The following is a 19,593-nucleotide window of genomic DNA, read 5'->3' on the forward strand; positions in this document are numbered from 1 at the left end:
AACCATCAGCCAAGTCTGCAGTCATCATAAGCTTCCTTTGAGATTCTCTCCAACCCTGAGATCTTGTGACTCATTGTGCTTTCTTTAAGAAGCAGGAATGGGGTGTTAGCCCAGGGATCTTGTCAGATAGCCCCAAGTGTGCCTTCTGTTAACATGAGAGGAAGAGGTCACTTGTTTCTCCGTATTTTAGTTATTTCTCTCTTGAATTGTAGGTGGGAGATATCTTAGTGCATTTGTGCTGTTGTAACAAAGGTATCTTAGATGGAGTAACTTATAAACAACAGAAATCAATTTCCCACAGCTCTGGAGGCCAGGATCAAGGTGCTGGTGGTGTCTGACAGGAGCTTGCTTCCTGGTTCACAGGTGGCGCTTTTCAACTCTGTCCCCACACAGTGGAAGGGACAGGGAAATCCGATTCATGTGGGATTTCAAAATATGAATTCTAAGGGAAGATTCAGACCATAGCAGAAGGATAAAGTTGGGGGATCATTTAAGTTCTGCTTTCCATGGAGCTCTAAAACTACCCTTTTTGAGCAACCCTTTCCTCCAGTTTGTGTATAGATAAATTGTTTTGGACTCTGAGTGGATGTTAGGATTACTTTGGAAGGTTTTCACATACCAGTGCTTCACTCTCAGACATGTGGTATAACTGGTTCTGAGGCAGAACTTCTGTGATGGTTAAACTTGTAAACTTGATCGAATTAAGAGATGTTTGGTAATTGGGTCACAGGACTGCTATACCCATTAGTGGATTAGTCCACTAGCAGAAGTTCCTGTTAGTCAGTGGGATCCAGTCTGGGGAATCAATAGGGACCCCTTTAGAGGGCACATCTCTCACTGGTGCTCCCTGTGCTCTGCTTCTTGGCTGTCATGAAGCGAGCAGCTTTTCCCCACTATGCCCTTCCTCCATGCTGTTCTTGCCTTGGAGTGAACCGAGCATGGGATGAGTCATCTGAAACCACGCACCTAATTAAGCCCCTTCTCCTTTAAGTTGTGGGTGTGAGGTGCTACATCCCAGTGACAGGACGGCCAACAAGAGCAGCCCCAGTCACTGACCTTTTCTTTGAGTTCCCTGTGGTGCTGCATCAGGTATGCTGCCAGAATTGAGGGCCAGCCGTTCATTCTTCCACATTTTTTAATGACTCATTCTTCATTCTTCCTTTTCCTCCTATCCTTGGTTAGGGAACATGTATTTTTTTTTTATCCCTATGTATTTCCTAAGGTAGCATTTCTTAGAACAATAGAGTGTTGTGGTTCCACGCATGGGCTGTGGAATAATAGAAACCTGAGTTTGGATTTCTTTTTTGGCCCTGCTACCTGTGTGACTTTGAGCAAGTATTCTGATTTTTGTTCCTTAGTTTCCTGTGTTCTTCTGTTATACAAAATAGATTTCAGATATGTCTTGAATTGTTTCCAGGACCAAAATTACTTCTTAGTGATATTAATTACATGCTATATCAGTTTTCTTTTGGTTAGTATTTTTTTCTGGTATATATTTTTCTGCTTTATTGTCAGCCTTTTACTAAAACATTGTTTTAGATATGTGTCTTATAATCACACAATAACACAATTTTGTTTAATTTTTAGAAGCCCAGTCTGATCTCTGTCTCTGAGTAGGCAAATTTAATCCATTTATGTTTATTATAGTCAATGACTTCTTTGAGTTTTTTCCTCTCATTTTGAGTTTCTCAGCTCTTCCTGTTCCCTTTCCTGTCTGATGTTGAATAGTTTTAAATCTTCTTCCTTTGCTGGTTCCTGATTACATTCTTTTCTCTTAGTGATTCCACCTAAACCTTCAGCATACCTCCTTAACCATAATTTTTTCTAGGAACATTGAAAGTTACACACTAAAATAATGTATGGAGCCTCCAGCACAATGCCATGCAGTCATTAAAATGCACAAAGAATTCCAGCTACTAGTATTCCTCTTACTACTGTCAACACTGTAATGAATATTAATATTATTTTACCTAAAGACCTACTGAACATTATTTTTATCCATGAATGTGTTATACAGAAACTGAACATTATGAAAATTATCTAGAAGAGATTTTTGTTTGAACAGTGCTAATTTTCCCAAAAGAGGGGCCGCTACAGCCCTGAGCCCTGGTCTGTTTTTCTCCTGGGCTCATGACATCAAGTTTTCATGTGAGTTCGCTTGTTTGTTAAATGTTACACTGAGTATTCAGTTAGGTACATTTTGCAAGGTGCTTGGTACAGAGTAGGTGCTCAGTAAGTAGGAGGTTTTCTATGGATAGGAGCCTAACTTCCTTTTCCCCCAGCTGTGTCTTGTCCCCCAGAAAGTTGGTTCTGGGCATGTGTCCCTCTGGCTCTGACCATTAACCCAGAGCTTCTGTAGACAGAGGATGTATGTGACCACTCTGTCCCACCTGGCTGAGCCCTACCTGGCAGGAGGCCACCCAGGACTGTGAAGCCAGTATGATGCTTCTGAGAGGAGTTATTAGTGAATTAGGGAACATAGGAGGGATGGTCCAGATGGAGGTAGGTGTTAAGTAGAGCTTTGCTGGAGGGAGTTGTTTTTGCACAACATATTGATCTCCTTGGGGCAGGAGAAAAAAAAAAAAACCAGCAACTCCTCACCACTCTCTGGGATTGTTGGTGGGGAGGCAGGTGGTAGTCTGTGGGCCTTTCTGCTGGCTGTTTTTAGAGGCACCATCAGGTGCTGCAGCTGCATCCTGCTGTTCCCCTGGTGATGCAAAGGGTGGATCTCTCAGTGCACCATGCCCTGCTTTCCTCACTCCTGCGATGTTCGAATTAATGAGAGGTACAGGGATTGAGAGAGGGACCCATGGACTGAGCACAGAGCAGAGAGCTGGGGTGGGGGATTTTCCCACGGCCCCTGCTGGCTGATCTGGGAACAGCAAGGGCCCAGAATAACGTGAGGAAAGTGAGGACATTTGGGGACGAGGGACCCTGCCAGAGCTGAGTTCCGCTCTTGAGGGGATCTTCTGATCTTCCCTTTGAGAGTACAGAGTTCTGGTCCCTAAGTCTCGTCTTGTATCTTGGTCACAAACCCTTATCTGGGTGGCTTTTGACCACTCCCATGTCCCACCGGTGTGCTGATCACCTTGTGGGCTGTCCTACCTACCTACTACTCATTATTCGAACACCAGACTGTCACAGGCAGGGACCAATCAGGTGAGCTCCTCTGTGGAGCTATAACAGGGTCCTAGAGGCCCATCTTGGATCCAACTCTAACCCTTTAGGTGCTGAGTTTTGGGGAGATGAGGAGAGTCCACATAAGGGACTGGTAGGAGGTGTCTGAGGCCTCATGGACTCACGACTAAGGTTCTAGCTGCGTGGGTAGGGACTGGCTTTATGTTAGCCTAGAGTTTAGAAGTGCCCTCTCCAAGACAACACGTGAAGAATCTGAGGTTCAGAGATGCTTAGTCATTTTGCCAAGGCCACATGGCTAGTGAATGGTAGAGCTGAGATTCTAACTCAGAGCTGGCTTACTCAGGACTCCAGATGAGGGTGACGAAGGCTCTAGAGTTGGAAGAGACCATGGCAAAGGGGGCACAGGGCTGCTTCGGGGTGAAAGAGCTTGATGAGCAATCTTAGCTTCAGGGCCACTTGGGTTTTCCTGGGAGCTGATGGCCAAGGGTGACAGTGTAGTTGTGTGTAAGTGAGTGTGGAGGGTCAAGGTGCAGCATACACATGGAATAGAATGTATGTGTGTAAGGCGGGGATTGTATGTATTTGTAGAGTGGGAGTCATGTGTGGAGTATTGTGTGTCCATGTAGGGTGAGGATTGTGTGCAAATGTACATATCTAGGCTGGGGGTTGTGTGTGGGTAGGGTGTTGTAGGTGGGGGCTGTGGATGTGTGTACAGAATTGTACAGCTTGAGTGTGTATGTGTAGGGTGGAGGCTATGTGTGTGTAGCGAGTGTGCTTGAGTGTGTGCATGTTGACTGGGGCTTGTGTACATGTAGAGCATGTGGCAGTGTGTGCACTTGTGTGCATAGGTTGGGGAGTGTGATGTGTTTGTGTGTGGATAGGGTGGGGACTGTGTGTGTGTGTAAATGTGCATGTGTGCAGGGTCCCTCCTGAATGCCTCTGCCCCCGCCCCCCAATCCTACTGAACCCGTAGAAAGTGCAGAAGAAGCACCAGCCAAGAAGACCTGCACAGTGCCCTACAGTGGAGCAGGCACATCTGATGGCCGGAGCGGCCCATTGTGATGATGTGGGCGACAGGGTCCGGTGGCCACGGAGACTCTTAACAGCATGTCAGGAGCTGTTATACCATAATAACACATTGTCCCCAGTTTCCTGGTGCTAGGCTGGTTTCCTTTCCAGCATTATTTCTTTTGTGCAAAGCAGATGGGCATGTAAAGGAGGGCAAGCGAGATGGAGAGACATTAGGTACCTGGAGTAAATTCTTGAATTCAAAGATAGGAGAGAGACAGAGAGTTCAGAGAGATGCTTTTCCTTTTCTATAATTGTGGGCATTTCTCAGGAGAAAAGCCACTTTCTGAGCAGGCACATGAGTCTCGCATTGTGGGAGAGATCTTTACGTGCCTTGTTTTGGCATCTGCCCATTGAAAGTGGCTGGGGACCTGGGTGAGGGTGGTGTGACATTACAGACTTACTGGGGTTCTGCTGAGGGAGTGGCCCGAGGGGCCAGAAGAAGTGTCCCTTTAGCTGGTATCTGATAAGACATGACATTAGATGGGCCCAAAAGAAGCATCTCCTGTCTCTGAGATGCAAAGCTCAGGGAAAGAGGGTTCTAGAGAGATTCATTTGGAGGTCGGGTGACCCAGGCCTTTTTGATTGTGAGGTTCAATGTGTTTCCTTGGAGATTTAGAATGGCTGATGATACCCACTGTTTGCAGCTGTCTCTGGAAAATAGCATGCATATGAAACAAGTAGGGGCTGATTATAAAGGGAATGGCTAGAGCCAGACCCTAGACCTAGACCTGAACGTCATTCAGTCATGCATCATCGTGGTCCAGGACCTTATGCACTAGCCAGTGGGCTCAGTCCTTTGATTTTTGCAGCCATCAGGATGAATCACACCCGCTCCCTGGACTCTATGGTTAGGAAGGCATGGGCTCATCAGGATCAGGGTATGGATGGTTTGTTGACTGCATAACTGTTCATTCTTCAAAAATACACGTATCCACACTACAAATAGTTTTAAATATATGTTCCATGTACACTAGTAGAGTTTCCTTTCCTGTAGGAGAGAAAATTTTCAGCAGAAGTTATAGATGAATTAATTATAGATGGTATCAGAGCAAAGAAGAGGGTGACTTCAGGTTGCCAAGGGAACATATGCGATGGATCATGGCAGCTTTTGGGGGCCCATTTCAGGATCACTAGGATGGCTTGGACTCCTAAGTCAAGCTCTCATTCCAGGGGGAGAGTTTTGGTAAATCTGTATTTTTCTACTTGGATTCTGGTTTTGGCTCTAATATTGACCATCTGGGTTTCAAAGTTATTTGCTTCTTTATGTCTGGTTGCTTTATCTTGAAAATGAGATTGTAAATTCCTGCTGTCAGTCACGTTAACTACGGGATCATCGGCACGGGTACCACAGTAAAATCCAACATCAGAAGTCCTACCTACCCCTGCTTTACATATATGCAGCACATGGAATATTTTACTGTTTCCATTTTCTGTTTTGAGTGAAGTTTGGCCATTGACTGGGTCTTGATGGGTAAAACTTGGAGGGAGTGTTTTCCAGGGTTCACTGAGTAAAAGAGTTCTGAGAAGGATAGGTGACTCTAGCTCCTTCCCATTGACAAGTGTCTTTGCACTGGGCATCTTGCTGTTTTCATTTGTTGGCCAGTTCCTTCGGCACTGCCAGTCTGCAGCTCCCCTGGCTTGGCCAGGCTGTCTGGAGAGCCCATTGCCCTGCAGAGGATGACCTGTCCCTTTTGTACACCTGATGAGGCTCTCAGAGGCCTCTCATGTTGGAGCCAAATGATGTGTCACCACACTCCTGCTTGGGTGACCATTCTGCAGCTGGCGTATTGCATGGCGCATGGAGATTTCTCATCAAACTGACATGCACAGCAAACCTCTTCTCTCTCCAAGCATGATTCAGTGCAGGTCTCCCCCACCCGCCCCCAACTGCTGCCTTTTGTAGCAGATTATTTCTGATGCATATTGACTTGCTACAGGGGAAACTGCTTGTGCTTGTGAGGGATAATGAGCTGAGTAGTTTCCCTCTTCATTTTTCTTTGTTGTTGAATTCATATGGGCAACTAGGCTCTCCACTTACACTTTATTGATTCCCGAATTTAGGGATGGCTTTGTAATTGATGATTTCATCAGTGCCACTTGGGCAGAGAGAAGCCCTGGACCTGTGGCTGCTGATTCCGCAGGGAGCTGTGTCTTTCCAGGTCTTAGACTATGGCCTGAGTGGGAGACACTTTTTCCACCTCTGGCCTGGCTTAGCTGGGGAAGTCCTCGCTGCCTCTTTTCTTGCCTCTGATATTCCCTTGCTATCCTATGTGAGGTTGGCCAGATGGCCTTGAACATTGCCCGTCCTGGTTCTTGGATGTTCCAGGCTAGGATGGAAGCCCTTTTCTCAAAAGGCTGTGTGTGAAGGCCAGAGCACTCCTGTGTTCAAGGTGACGGTGCTGACCGCTTGCGTTCTTGCTGCTGTTGTTTTCCCTGGAGGCCCGATGAATGTGTGCTGAGTCATGCACATACATAGCCAGAGTCCTCTGTGACTAAGCAGCATGTTTGTGGAGAGATAGCAGGAGGGGTGGCGTAGCCTCTGGGCCAAGGCAGCCTGAACCCGGCATTGCCTGGATGAGGAATAAACCCTAACCTTGCAGGCCTGGGTGGGCCAGGAATCCCCAGCGCTCCCTTTCTGCCCGTTCCATTCTGGCTCGCTGACTGTCAGCTCTGCTTATGCATACAGGAATTACTTTTGCTTCAGAGTCTCATGGAAAATCTTGCTGTCAAGTTCTTAGGACAGGATTAAGTCGAATAGGTGATAAAGGTCGTGGGCCTTATTTACAGTCTCTTGACTTTTATTCACCTCGTAGCCTGCAGCCAAGCTGGATGCCTGCGAGAGCAGCAAAGACTTGGGGTTTGGAAGAAGGCACATCCCAATTTGCAGCCCAGCTGTGGTGCTTTGGTGGCGCTGCCTTAAACGCTGAGCCTAAGTTATCTTTTCTAAGGTGTTGGGTAATGCCTTTGACCCAAGATGTCGGGGTAGAGATGAGGTGGGCTTTTGCTGGGTTTTGGGGTGCTCAGGACTGTTGGTATGTGAGGCAGCGAGGAGGCACACAGACGAATTTCTTATTATAGTTGTGGATTTGAGTGCACTTGTGAAAAAAATAGATCTAGCACATCAGAGCTTGTGGTTTCACAGATATTATTGCCCAGGACAATGCTATTTTTAAAAAAAGTGTGACAGTTTCAAGTTGATTTAAAAGATAATATGCAGTGTTTATGAGTGCAAGGCATGTAGACAAGGCAGAAACCAGGAAGACGGGAGAGGACAGGCTCTTTTGGGAACTTCTGAGCAGTGTGACACTGAAAATCTCATTGAATACATGATAGAAGCAAAATCAGTACGTCTTTCCTTCCTTGTTCATTCCTGGTGCAGGGACTGTGTAGGGTGCTAGGAAAGGTAGGCTTGGGCTCAACTTTGGGTATCCCATCCCACAGCCTGGCTGGCTATGATGCTGCACACGTACCTGAGTCCTTCTGCTGGTCATGGACATGATGGCCTTGTTTCTCCATCCTCTGGGGGCAGTTGTTAGTTGTGATTGCATTAGAGACCTAAAGCTAGAACAGATCTTTGGTGATGATCTATTCTATGTTAGACTTTGATGGTTTTTTAAAACAATTTTATCTTATAAATAAGAAATTCTAAGAAGGCCTCAGAGAACGCCACACTTGCTCGAAGACACACAAATGATGGGATAGCTGGGACAAATCTTTCCTGTTTCCCGAGTGTGGCTCTCATTTGCCCAACTTCCTATCATGGCCTGACCCTTTGGCCTTTGAAGTGAGTTCTTAGGCAGGACCTAGATGTGTAACTCAGGACCAGGGGCACCTATTCCCTAGCATCGCTTGTGTCTCTAACCTTATTATGTTGGTGAGAGAATCAGAAAGCTGACCGTGTAGACCCTGGGAGGAAGAAGATATAAATTTAAAAATCATATAGTGCCAGAGGTGTTGAGTCGTATTGTGACCTGGGCTTGGTGCTGACCTTTCCTCCTCTGTAGGATGGGCTTGACCTCTGCAGCTGTGGATGACTCAGGGCAAATGGCCTTGCACTCAGCTCCTGGATGAAGGAGCTGAGACAGAGCCTGCTGTGGCCAGTATGTCCCCTCTCAACTTCGATCTGGACCTGCCACCCCTCAAGCCATAATGTCCCCAAGAGAAGCTCATGTTGGTCCCTTGTGTTGGCCTGGTCACTGTCTGCCTGGGACTCGGTGTCCTTTTCCTTGAGGAGCCCTTGGGTTGGGTATAGCATTAGGTTATCTAGGAACCGAGTCTCCCTTGTTTGTAGTAATTTTTATTTCCTTCCTCATGGTTTCTCATTTCTAGTCAGTAATTTCAACTCATTTGTTGATTTGTGTAATTGTCCTGTGCTGTGGTCTAGGCATACAAAGGTGAATTAGAGCTGACCCCCGCCCTTCACCAAAAATGCTGTTTTCAAGGTTCACCCATACTGTAGCATCTTATCAGTACGTCATTCCTTTCTAGGTGCGATGATTTTCCACTGCATGACATAACCGGTTTTGCTTCTCTGCTCATCCATGGCTAGACATTTTGGTTGTTTCTACCTTTAGCTATTGTGAACAGTGTGTTTGTGAACATTTGCATACAAGTGGTTTTTTTTCTGTATACTTGTTTTAATTCTTTTGGATATATACATGGGTTGGAATTGGTAGATCATATGGTTGGCTTGATTGTAACTTGTTAAGGAATTTGCTGGGTCCTGAGGGTACAATTTGGATGGTAGGCACTGACCTTAGTCCCAGCTTTTAGAGGAGGAGATGGAGGAACAGATTTGGGCAGCCTGGGAGTGGTGGGGCGGAGTTGAACCCAGGCTGACTGCCAACAGAGCCCAGCGTTTCCCCACCCTCCGTGGCCATCACAGGTAGGAGTCCCCGCAGACGACACCACAGACAGAGCTGAGGCCTCCAGATTGTGGGTGGGGCTGTTGTGCAGCCTGGAGCCTGGGGGCGAGGGCTGCAAGGGAGCACCATTCAGCCCCATCCCAACTTTCTGCTCTTTGTCACCTGGTATCCGCTCCCCCACCTCACCTCTCTCTTTTCATAAATGGAAATGACTTCTGGCTCCTCCTAGCCATAGGACCGTGGAGAGAACTGCCATGTGTGTACACCTGCATGATGGTTGGGAAGGACCCCGTTGAGCAGATTGGGGGAACCACAGGACTGCTGGTGTGGGGGTTTCCTGTGATACCTCCAGGCCTTCTGTAGAGTTGATCCCGAGTTAGGGGCTCTGTCTGCTGTCTGCGTGCCTTCTTCCCCACCCTTGTGACTGCCCATAGGACAGTGGCCTCCTGTCCACCGTGTGAGCACCCCCTGGAGGACCTTCCATGCTGGATGAAGGGCCTATGTGTGTCCCCGTGAGTGGAGCAGGTGGGGATCCTTGGCAAAGGGCATGGCCTACCCATGTAAGGGGAAAGCTTGCTGGAGAAACGGTCAGGGAGCCCCAAACCAACTTGTCCTGCTGAAGCTGGCCCTGATTATGGGGTGTATTAATACTGCATGAGGGCGTAAGGGGACTGACCTCAGTCTTGAAACCGGAGCCCTGGCCTAGAATGGAACCGAGCAGTGGGCCTCGTCTTAAAGGGGCTTGATGTGCCCCAGCAGTATGTGGGGCATTACTTCCTGCTAAAGCTGTTTACGATATTTGCACACAGTTCCACCAAGGGAAGGGCAGTGCGATAGGGGGATGTGTTTTTTATTGCCTAGGGCAGCATCGTTTCATGCTCCCCTCTTGGTCATTCTTTATTTCTTTACTTCAGTTCAAGAGAGGAAGAAGAAAGATGAGAGGGAGGAAAGGGGAAGAGGGAAAGAGAAAAAAGAGGAGGTTGAGGGAGGAAGCCTGTGTCTGAGTGTTTTCAGGTGCTCTGTTGTGGCTTTGGGGAAGAGCCAGAAGTCACACTGCGCCAGAACCAGTGACTAAGACCGAGGAGGACGTACTGTCGTGCTTTGACGAGCCTGACTTTCTGCTGGGTGGTGCTTAGCAGCGGCTTTCGTCGTATGTTTGACCACATCTCCTCAAGACACAAAATGGACTGCCAGACTTGCTTTAGAAAGTGGCAAGAGTGGTGGGATTAGTGTATCCAACGTGCGGAGGAGGATGTTGAGTGCGATGCGTCTTTCACTGTAATACATTTTTACTTTATTTCATTTTATTTTTCGGTGCAGGGTTCAAACTTGGGTGCTTGCACTTGAGAGGCAGGTGGTGGTGCCACTGAGCTAAATTCCCCACCCTTAAATTTTTTTTCCCCCATTAAGTTTATTGGTACCTTTAAAGCAAACAATACAGGTACATTTATCACTGGGATCTTGTACCTTTACATGACAGATCTTGGTTCTTATTTTCCCCCACACCCCTGCCCTCCCTTTGCCCCCTTCACCCTTCCCTATTTACAAAGACTTTGTTTCCATTTTTTTCCTTTTTTCACATTTTTCTTTTCCCTTATTTCCTTTCCCCTTCCCTTCCCACTTCCCCATTAGCCATTTTCTTCCTATTTCACACTCTCAATTATACCATTTGAACCTTATTTACACTTTTAGTTTTTCACACCAGAGAAACTATTCGGTATTTACTCAAATGTGTCCTATTTATTTCACTTAAGAGTATATCCTCAATGTGTATCCATTTAGCTATAAATGTTTCTAGTTTCTCATTCTTTGTGGCTGAGTAGTGCTCCATTTTATAGAAAAACCACATCTTCTTTATCCAGTCTCCAGTTGATGGGCATTTGGATTGTTTCCAAGTTTTAGCTATTACAAACTGTGCTGCTATAAACATGGGTGAACATATATTACTGTGGTATGATTCTTTTAATTCTTTTGGGAAGATACCCAGCAGAGGAAAAGCTGGGTCAAATGGGACCTCTAATCTTACTTCTTTGAGGTATCTCCATATTGATTTCCATAGTGGTTGCACCAGTCTGCACTCCCACCAACAATGGAGAAGGATTCCTTTCTCCTCACAGCCCCACCAGCATTTGTTATTGGTTGATTTCTTGATAGCAGCCATTCTTTCTGGGGTGAGGTAGAATCTCAGTGTTGTTTTTGTCTGAATCTCTTGAATGACCAGTGATGTTGAACATCATTTTTTTATATATGTATTGCTGCTTTTACTTGTTTGTCTGAGAAATGTCTGTTCATTTCAGATGCCCATTTTTGAGGGGTCTGAAACTTTTTTTGTTTTTTTTTTAATATATTCTAGGTAATAGTCCTTTGTCCGAGGAGTAGCTGGTAAAATTTTTTCCCCACATTTTAGGTTGTCTCTTAGCTCTGTTGCTGGTTTCTCTTGCACTGCAAAAATTTTTTAATACAATGAGATCACAGTTGTTGAGTTTTTGGTGCAAGTTCTTGTGCTGCTGAGGATTTGTTCATAAAGTCTTCTATGCCAATGTCTTCGAGAGTTTTACCTAATTTGTTTTCCATTAAGTTTAGTGTTTCTGTTTTGATATTTAGATATTTAATCCTCTTGGATTTTAGCTTAGTGCATGGTGAAAGATAGGGATCTAGTTTTAATCTTTGGCAAGTTGAAAGCCAGTTTCTCCAACACCATTTATTAAAGAGGCTATCTTTCCTCCAGTGAGGATGGTTGGCTCCTTTGTCAAAGATGAGGCAGATGAGTATGTCTGGTGTTGTTTCTGTATCTTCTAATCTACTCCACTGATCTTTGGGTCTGTTTCTTTTCCAGTACCATGCTATTTTTATCCCAGTGACTTTGTAGTATAGTTTCAAGTTGGGAATTGTGATACCCACTGCCATGTCTCTGTTGTCTAGAATGGTTTTTGCTATTCTAGGTCTCTTCTGGTTCCAAATGAATTTTTGGATTGTTTCTGTGAAATATACTGTTGGGATTTCAATCAGGATTGCATTGAATCTGTATAGCAGTTTTGGTAGTATGGCCATTTTCACTATGTTGATTCTTCCTACCTGGGAGCAAGGGAGGTCTTCCATCTTTAAATATACTCTTCTATCTCATTTTTCAGAGTGCTGTAATTTTCCATGTAGAGGTCTTTTGTGTCCTTCATTAGATTGATTCCTAGATATTTCATTTTTTGGATGTTATTGTGAAATGAATTGTTTCCCTAATTTCTCCCTCAGTGAGCCTGTTATTTGTGTACAAGAAGGCCATTGATTTTTGAGTGGTGACTTTGTGTCCAGCTACTCTACTGAATCTGTCAATTAAGTATAAAAGACTTAAAAGCTCTTTTGGCAGAGCTTTTTGGGTCTTCTATGTAGTGTATCGTATCATCGGCAAATAGTGACAGTTTAAATTATTTCTTTCCTATCTTTATTCCTTTTATTTCTTTCTCTTGTGTAATTGCTGTGGCTAATGTGTCTAGAACTATATTGAACACTAGTGATGATATTGGACATCCTTGTCTTGTTCCTGATTTTAGAGTGAAGGTTTTCAGTTTTTGACCATTTAGAATGATACTGGCTGTTGGTTTTTCATAGATAGCCTTTATCAGGTTGAGCTAAAGACCATCTCTATTCCAATTTTCTGTAGGGTTTTTATCATAAATTGGTGTTGAATTTTGTCGAATGCTTTTACTGCATCTATTGAGATGATCATATGGTTTTTGTCCTTGACTCTGTTAATATAGTGTATTATATTTATTGATTTACATATGTTGAACCATCCTTGCATCCCTGGGATAAATCTGACTTGGTCAAGGTGTATGATCTTTTTGATGGTCTTCTGTATTCTGTTTGCCAGTGTCTTACTGAGGATTTTTGCATCTGTGTTCATTGGGGAGGTTGGCCTGTATTTCTCTTTTTTGGTTGAGTCTTTCCCTGGTTTTGGAATCAAAGTAATACTTGCTTCCAGGAATAAATTTGGAAGTATTGCTTCCCTTTCAATTTCACTGAAGAGTTTAAAGAGTAGTGGTAATAGTTCTTCTCTAAATGTCTAGAATTGAGCAGTGAAGCCATCAGAACCTGGGCTTTTCTTTGTTGGTAATGTTTTAATTACATTTTCAATTTCACTGAACATAATTGGGATATTTAGACTTTTTATATTTTCTTCATTCAACTTTGGAAGTTCACATGTATCTAGGAATCTGTCCATTATGTATTTTCCATCTTACTAGAGTACAGGGTCTCGAAATAGGTATTGATGATCCTCTGGATTTCTACTGAATATGTTGTGACTTCACCTTTTTCATTCCTAATTGCATGAATTTGAACCTTTTCTTTCCTTTTATTTGGATAAGATTGGCTAAGGGTTTATCTATTTTATTTATTCTTTCAAAAAACTAACTCTTCAATTCATTAATTTTTGTATTGTTCTCGTAGTCTCCATTGCATTAATTTCTGCTCTGATCTTTATAATTTCTTCCGTTGTATGAACTTTTGGTTTGCCTTGCACTTCTTTTTCTAGAAGCTTAGGTTAAGCATTAGATTGTTTGTTTGAGCTTGCTCTGTTTTCTTAGCATTTGCTGCTATGAATTTCCCTCATAGAAGTGCTTTCATTGTGTCCCATAGATTCCTGTATGTTGTATTTTCCAGCCCTTACGTTTTTATTTATTTAAATTAGTTAATTAATTATTTTTTTGTTTTTTGAGACAGGGTCTTACTATGTAGTTGAGACTGACCTGGAACTCACTATGTAGCCCAGGCTGGTCTTGAACTTACAGTGATCCTTCTGCCTCAGCCTCCTGAGTGCTGGGATTACAGGCGTGTGCTACCATGCCCGGCTAAATTTTTATTTTTAATTTGAGCATTCACTGTAACATTGATCTCATCGCATAGTTGGCCAAAATCTCAACTAGCATGCTCATTGAGAAAGCAAGTCTTTATTTATAGGTAGAACAGGATGAAAAGTACTTGGAGAATCTCCGAACCTCCAACACCAACCCAGAGGTGCCAGCGTGATCCTCTGCCCTTCTGATTGCCTTTGCGACCCCTCTTATATCTCCATGGAGAAGGGCAAGTATGTGCTGCCTCCTGTGTGAATGTTGGAGCCCTGTATGTTTGTCTAGAATCCCAGCAACTGTCAAGTGTCAATATCAGGATGCTGTTGGCTGATGTGAAAGAAAGGATGTCAAAATTTATTTCAAAGGTAAACTCCGTCCGGTTAAAGGAAAGTTCAGCTGTGTACAGTGGCATTAGTGTAAGAGTGCTTCAGAATACTTGCATTCTTTTCCAGTTGGTGGTCATATGCATTAGTTTGGATGATTTTAACTACAAATAATGTGAAATATTGACCCAAAATGGCTCAAGTAGGAAGGAAATATATCTCTCTAAGTAGAACACAGATGGGGTTAAAGGGGCTCTAGAGTACAGGAATCAGTGGTTCAGTGATGTTTTTGAGGTCTTTCCCTTTCTTTACTTTGCTGTCCCTAGTCACTACTTCATCCTAATTCTGCTTCTTCTCTGAGTTGCAGGATAGCTGCAGCAGCTCCAGACATCATACCCAGAGATGGCAGTGTCCAGAGGCAGGGCAGCAACCATTGCTTCTGGTGAGGCCTTTATAGAGAAGAAACTTGTCACCAGAGCCTCCCCAGCAGGTCTCCCATTTGTCACATTGATTGGCTAGAACCAGTCACTTACCTGTCTCCAGATCAGTTGGTGACAGGTGGACTGGTTGTTGTAGACTAGACAGGATGGGCCATCCTGGGATGGGCTGGAGCATAAGCCTGTGTAGCACAGCAGAAACCTGAGCAAAACAGGGCTCTGCTAGCAGACAGGAGGGGTGGCATCTGGCTGTCCCTTGAATTTGTGAATAGCAAAGGGACCCCCCACTTATCTGGAGTGCACATGGTGACCTGGGATGCTAGGATTTGGCGGAGGTTAGAGACCATTCTTGTCGCTCCCTTTACCTGTGGTGACTTGTTCCCAGCTACCCCAAGCATCCTGTACCCCGGCCCAAGCTGAGGGCCCAGTGGGCCTTGGGGCCTGGCTCCAAGGCAGGAGAATGCTGGCTGGGCCTGTCATTTTCATTCAGTAACTTCGTCCATCAGCCACTGCCTCTCTAACCCTGGACGCTCTGGTGATCACGAGGAAGAAGGAGGCTAAGTAGTCTCATCCACAAGAGAATGAGCCCCAACCCATGAGGACACACCCACGGCCAGACGTGTGTTCTCGTCTGGGGAGAGCTCTTCGTTTTGTTCTCATTTTTTGCATTCTCGCTGCTAGGTTCTGAAGACTCACATCAGCGTCTAGAACACAATGGGTCCCCTGTAAATGTGTGTCGAATTGCATCAATTAAATCTACACCAGGCCCAGAAAATGTTGATTTCATCTTATTTAAACCTGCGCAAGTTGGCCACAGAATTGAGTCATGGTAGCTATTCTCTAGACAAAGGATAGCCCAGCAGCTGCCCTCCTGAAAACCAGCTCATTTCTGGATGGTGATCTTGAGGGCTGAGGATCAATGGATAAGGCAGGAGGTGGTGATGATGACTTCCCAGCTCACTGCCTACCGTTTCCTCCATGACCCCAGGGTCCTCCTCTTCTGGCCTCTCAGAGCTCTTGTGGCCCATGATGCCCTGACATCAGGTACAGCCAATGGGGTAGGAGGTAGACTCAGGTCACTCAGTACCCCTGTGCCCCTCCAGCTCTGTGCATGGCGCCTTCCCTTTCACCTCTCGAACCGAGGCAGTGGTTGGTGATTCGGAACACTGTACGGGTTGTAGCTCCTGTGGAGGCCCTGGGTTCAATCCCAGTACCGAAGGGGAAAGAAACAAAGAAAGAAGAGAGAGAACAAAGCGCAGTGCCACCTATCTGCCACTTCAGGACTGAGCATCCACTTCTGATGTGCCAGGAGGAAAAGGAGGCCCGCTGTGCCCGGGAGGAGGTTCTGCTGTGGAAAACATGAAGCTGACTGGAATGGGAGACCCTACCTTCCGTGTGGCACAGGGCCCTGACTGAGCCTGTCCATGGCCTGGCCTGGGATCCATTTCTGGTGGAAGTGGCAGCTCAGCTCTTGGGGGACAAACGCCGGAAGTGCCCCCGCCACAGCTGCCCAGCTCCTGCAGTCCCCGCTCCTGGGCAGTGACAGCTGTGTGGGGTGTGAGGGGCTGTCACCGGGAAGCTGCTTCAGGCTGCCTTTGTGGGCCTGTGTTCAAGTTAGCATGCTGTCCTGCAGTTACTCACTCAGTGCTGAAACTACTGAGGATTTGGGGGCCAGCTGGGGTGATGGAGTGAAATATTTGGGGCATTTTGGAGAAAGTTGGGTTAGGGAAGGAGGAGCACATTGCAGGCACGGCACGGAGGCCCCTGTGGAGTCCCAGAGACCCTGCATTTTGACCTGGACCCCCAGAGGTGCTGGAGGTGGAGCCTTCAGGACACTTGGGTTCCTCCTGGGTCCCCAGAAGTCACTGTTCAGAGTGAGGGTTGTTGTGGAGCACGGCTGGTGACCACCACCACCGTGTCGGAGGGTGCCATGTGGGTGGATGCGGGCGAGGGACGGGGTTATCTGTCCAGCCAGTGGTCACATCCAGTGGGCCGGTAGAGAGGGACTCTAATAACAAGATGACGGCACTTACAGCAGGTGACAGTGACATCACACTGGTGGGTGCTTCTGGGGAGCCAGGGCTGGAGTGAAGAGCCTCATATCCTTAGTCCTTACTATAGCCAACAGAAGTATCCACAACTGGTATCCAAGTTTTACAGATGAGGAAACTGAAGCATAGAGGATCGCATCACCTGTCCCAACCGCCAGAGCAGTAGGTGGCAGAGCTGGGGCTTCCTGGCACTGGTGTGCACAGTTGTAGTATTGTGCTTTGCTGTTCCCAGGAATCAGGCACCAGGATGGAAACTGAGGAAACTAGAGGAATAGGAAGTACCAGATAGAAGATGGGCTCAAAGAGGTTTCCTGAGTGGGTCATGGTCCCTCCTGTGGCTCTTTAAATGTTGCTCTTGGATGAGGGTGACAGAAGGATTTCCACCTGTCCTTGATTACTCCTAGAACCTTGTCCACAGTGAACATATCATGCGCTTATATACCACAGGGCCTTTGCATGTGCTGTTCTCATTGGAGAGTCATCATCCCCCTGCTCTTTGTATGCTGTTGCCTTTTTATATGTCCTATCTTAGGGCCTGGCGCATATTAGATGCTCTGTAAATTTGTTGAGCACATGACTGAGGAGTAAAGCTGTTGGAAATTGGGGGAATAACTAAATGGAGAAGTTTGGAAGATTTTTCTACTGCTGAAATTTTGGGATTTTGGTGTCTTCTTAAGGCTGGGGTTGTTGGGAGAAAATGCTGCTCAAGCCACCGTGTGACTTCATGTGTTAAGAGGCAGCTCGGCCTCTTCTCCGCACCTTTCCCAGACGGAGTCTCTTGACACTTCCTAGGGTGTTCCTCTAAAGTGGGGATGAGGTGAGGTGAGGCAGGCAGATGGTGTGGCATGGCCAGTGGCCTCCTGTGGGTGCCTGGTGGACACAGGAGGGGCCGATGGGACCTGTCCTTCTCCTCTCTATTCCAGAGTTGGTTTGGGGATTAAATGAAATCACATCATTCCTCTTCCAGTTGCGGGCATTAATAATAAGGAGAATAAGGGCAGCTGATATTCAGAGTGCTGCTTCGTGCCGGGCGCGGTCCCAGGCCCCAGAGTGTGCTGCGTCGAGTCCTTCCTAGCCTCATGCAATGGGAGGACCTGCCATATAAAGTGACTCTCCAGGGCACACAGCCGGAGGGCCAGGAACCAGACCCGAGCCAGCCCTGACCTCACACCATCCACCCTCACACGGGGCCCTTTCTCATTTCCAGCACCGCCAAACCTAGGGTACTTCCACTGCCAGGAGATTCCTAGCTTCAGCTTTAGAACATTTTTTTCCATTCTCTGTTGCTCCAAGAAAGGTCTTAGCTGTTGAGGTAGTTGGAGAATTCTTTTGCTTTATAATAGCTTGTAGTATTTATCGTTCCTGTTATTAATAATAAAAGCCATAGTAATTCAGCCTTGGGGTTGAGAGGTGGTAGCAGCCAGCATCCTGACCTTGGTCATGATATGAATTCTCTCTCACAGCCTCTCCTTGATTATCCAGGCTAATGGAAAGGGAACCAGAGCCCGCAAATAATCATAAAAAAACAAAACAAATCAATTATCTGCTCCCTGCGGTGTTGACTGACAAGTAGGCACTAAGCCTTTTATGAGGCTGGCCTTAAACAGGACTGCTGCTCTGGCTGTCTTTGCAAGAGTGAGGTGGGAAATAACCCGCGCCCGAAAACAAGGATGGAGAACAGGTTTTGCTCGGCTTGGCATCTCTGGGTAGAGATGGTGTGTGGGTATCATCTACTGCCAAGGTGGGGTCGGAGCTGTGTTTCTCTTCGTGGAAGCAAGTCTGGGTGATGTATCAAGTTGTCTCCCCACCACCCCCAGTGTTTGGCTGGTTGGTGTGGCCACATGGAAAATGTCAGTGTGCTTGGCCCAGGCAGGCGCAGGCCAGAGCCAACGTGCCGAACAGTTCTGTGGGGCTGACGCGGTGTGCGGCCCTAAGGGGACAGAAAGGTCATAACGGCCTGGGACAAGAGAGTAGATGGGGCCAATTGCACTGTCTGGTAACATTATACGGAAGGTGAAATTGTAGTGAGAAGCCGAGAGATAGATGCAGGGCTGGGAAAGAGACCTCAGCATTTTCCATGATTAACTTTCTAATAGTAACTGCCTGTGTACAGTGGTTGCTTAGCAACGGGAGGCATCTTCTTGGAGCACGCATTGCTCTAGCTCTCCTGGCTCCCCACTGCTTTTCAGCTTCTCCCCATTTGTTTGAGGCAGGGATCAGACCACAGACCTGTTGTCCTTGACAGCCAAAAGAGGAGGCTGCTAAATTTGTCTCTTCTTCTAATTGATCTCTTCCCCCCCACCCCAACCCTGGGACTCCCCTGCCTTAGGTGACCACAGAGCCCTCTCTGAGCCCTGAGCCATGAAGAAGTAGATGCCTGTGGAGCTTACCCATAGGTTGGGGCAGAACTCCAGCTCTTAGATTTTTAAGAGGCTCCTGGAGAACGGAGATGGATTCATAGGAGTGTGTTAATGGCTACATGTGTCCAAAGGATGGCCAGGGAGGATGAGGGTGGGAGAGCATTGCTTAACCAATAAGCTAAAAGGGGGGGCCCGTGGGGTTTGGTGTCCCCAAGGCTTGCTGAGTGTTGCCACATTCTAGGTGCTAGGGCTACAGTGGTGAGCAATATTCAAATCTCCTCTCCTTCGGACTTTGTATTCCAATGCAGGAAGCAAAAACATCATAAATGAGAAATCATTTAACTTCAGATAGTGATGTGATTTTATTTACTTTTTTTTCAGCTTTAGTTGAGTTTATTGATACATTTTAGGGATATGGTACAGTTACATTCATTGTTGGGATCTTGTACCTGTGCATGACAGGTCTTGGTTCTCATTTTCTCCCCTTGTCCCTGCCCTCCCTTC

General features: G+C 46.2%; 1 protein-coding gene and 1 long non-coding RNA gene across 43 annotated transcripts in view; both read left to right on the top strand.

Annotated features, from left to right (window-relative positions):
- The window catches only part of Kcnma1 (potassium calcium-activated channel subfamily M alpha 1), a 709,412-nt gene that overhangs the window by 82,665 nt on the left and 607,154 nt on the right, over positions 1-19,593 (top strand). The window lies entirely within an intron of this gene.
- Positions 4,302-15,442, top strand: LOC104850651. 4 transcript variants are annotated; one of them, XR_777034.1, is made up of 4 exons: positions 4,302-4,383; positions 14,015-14,283; positions 14,609-14,683; positions 15,185-15,442. It is a non-coding gene; the product is annotated as an uncharacterized LOC104850651 (long non-coding RNA). The 4 variants fall into 4 exon arrangements; XR_777032.1 differs by having other exon boundaries at positions 14,015-14,154; positions 15,064-15,442; XR_777031.1 differs by having other exon boundaries at positions 14,015-14,154.

Source organism: Fukomys damarensis, unplaced genomic scaffold (assembly GCF_012274545.1).
Source record: "Fukomys damarensis isolate Sample0158 unplaced genomic scaffold, DMR_v1.0_HiC HiC_scaffold_20, whole genome shotgun sequence".
In the NCBI taxonomy this organism is placed as follows: Eukaryota; Metazoa; Chordata; class Mammalia; order Rodentia; family Bathyergidae; genus Fukomys; species Fukomys damarensis.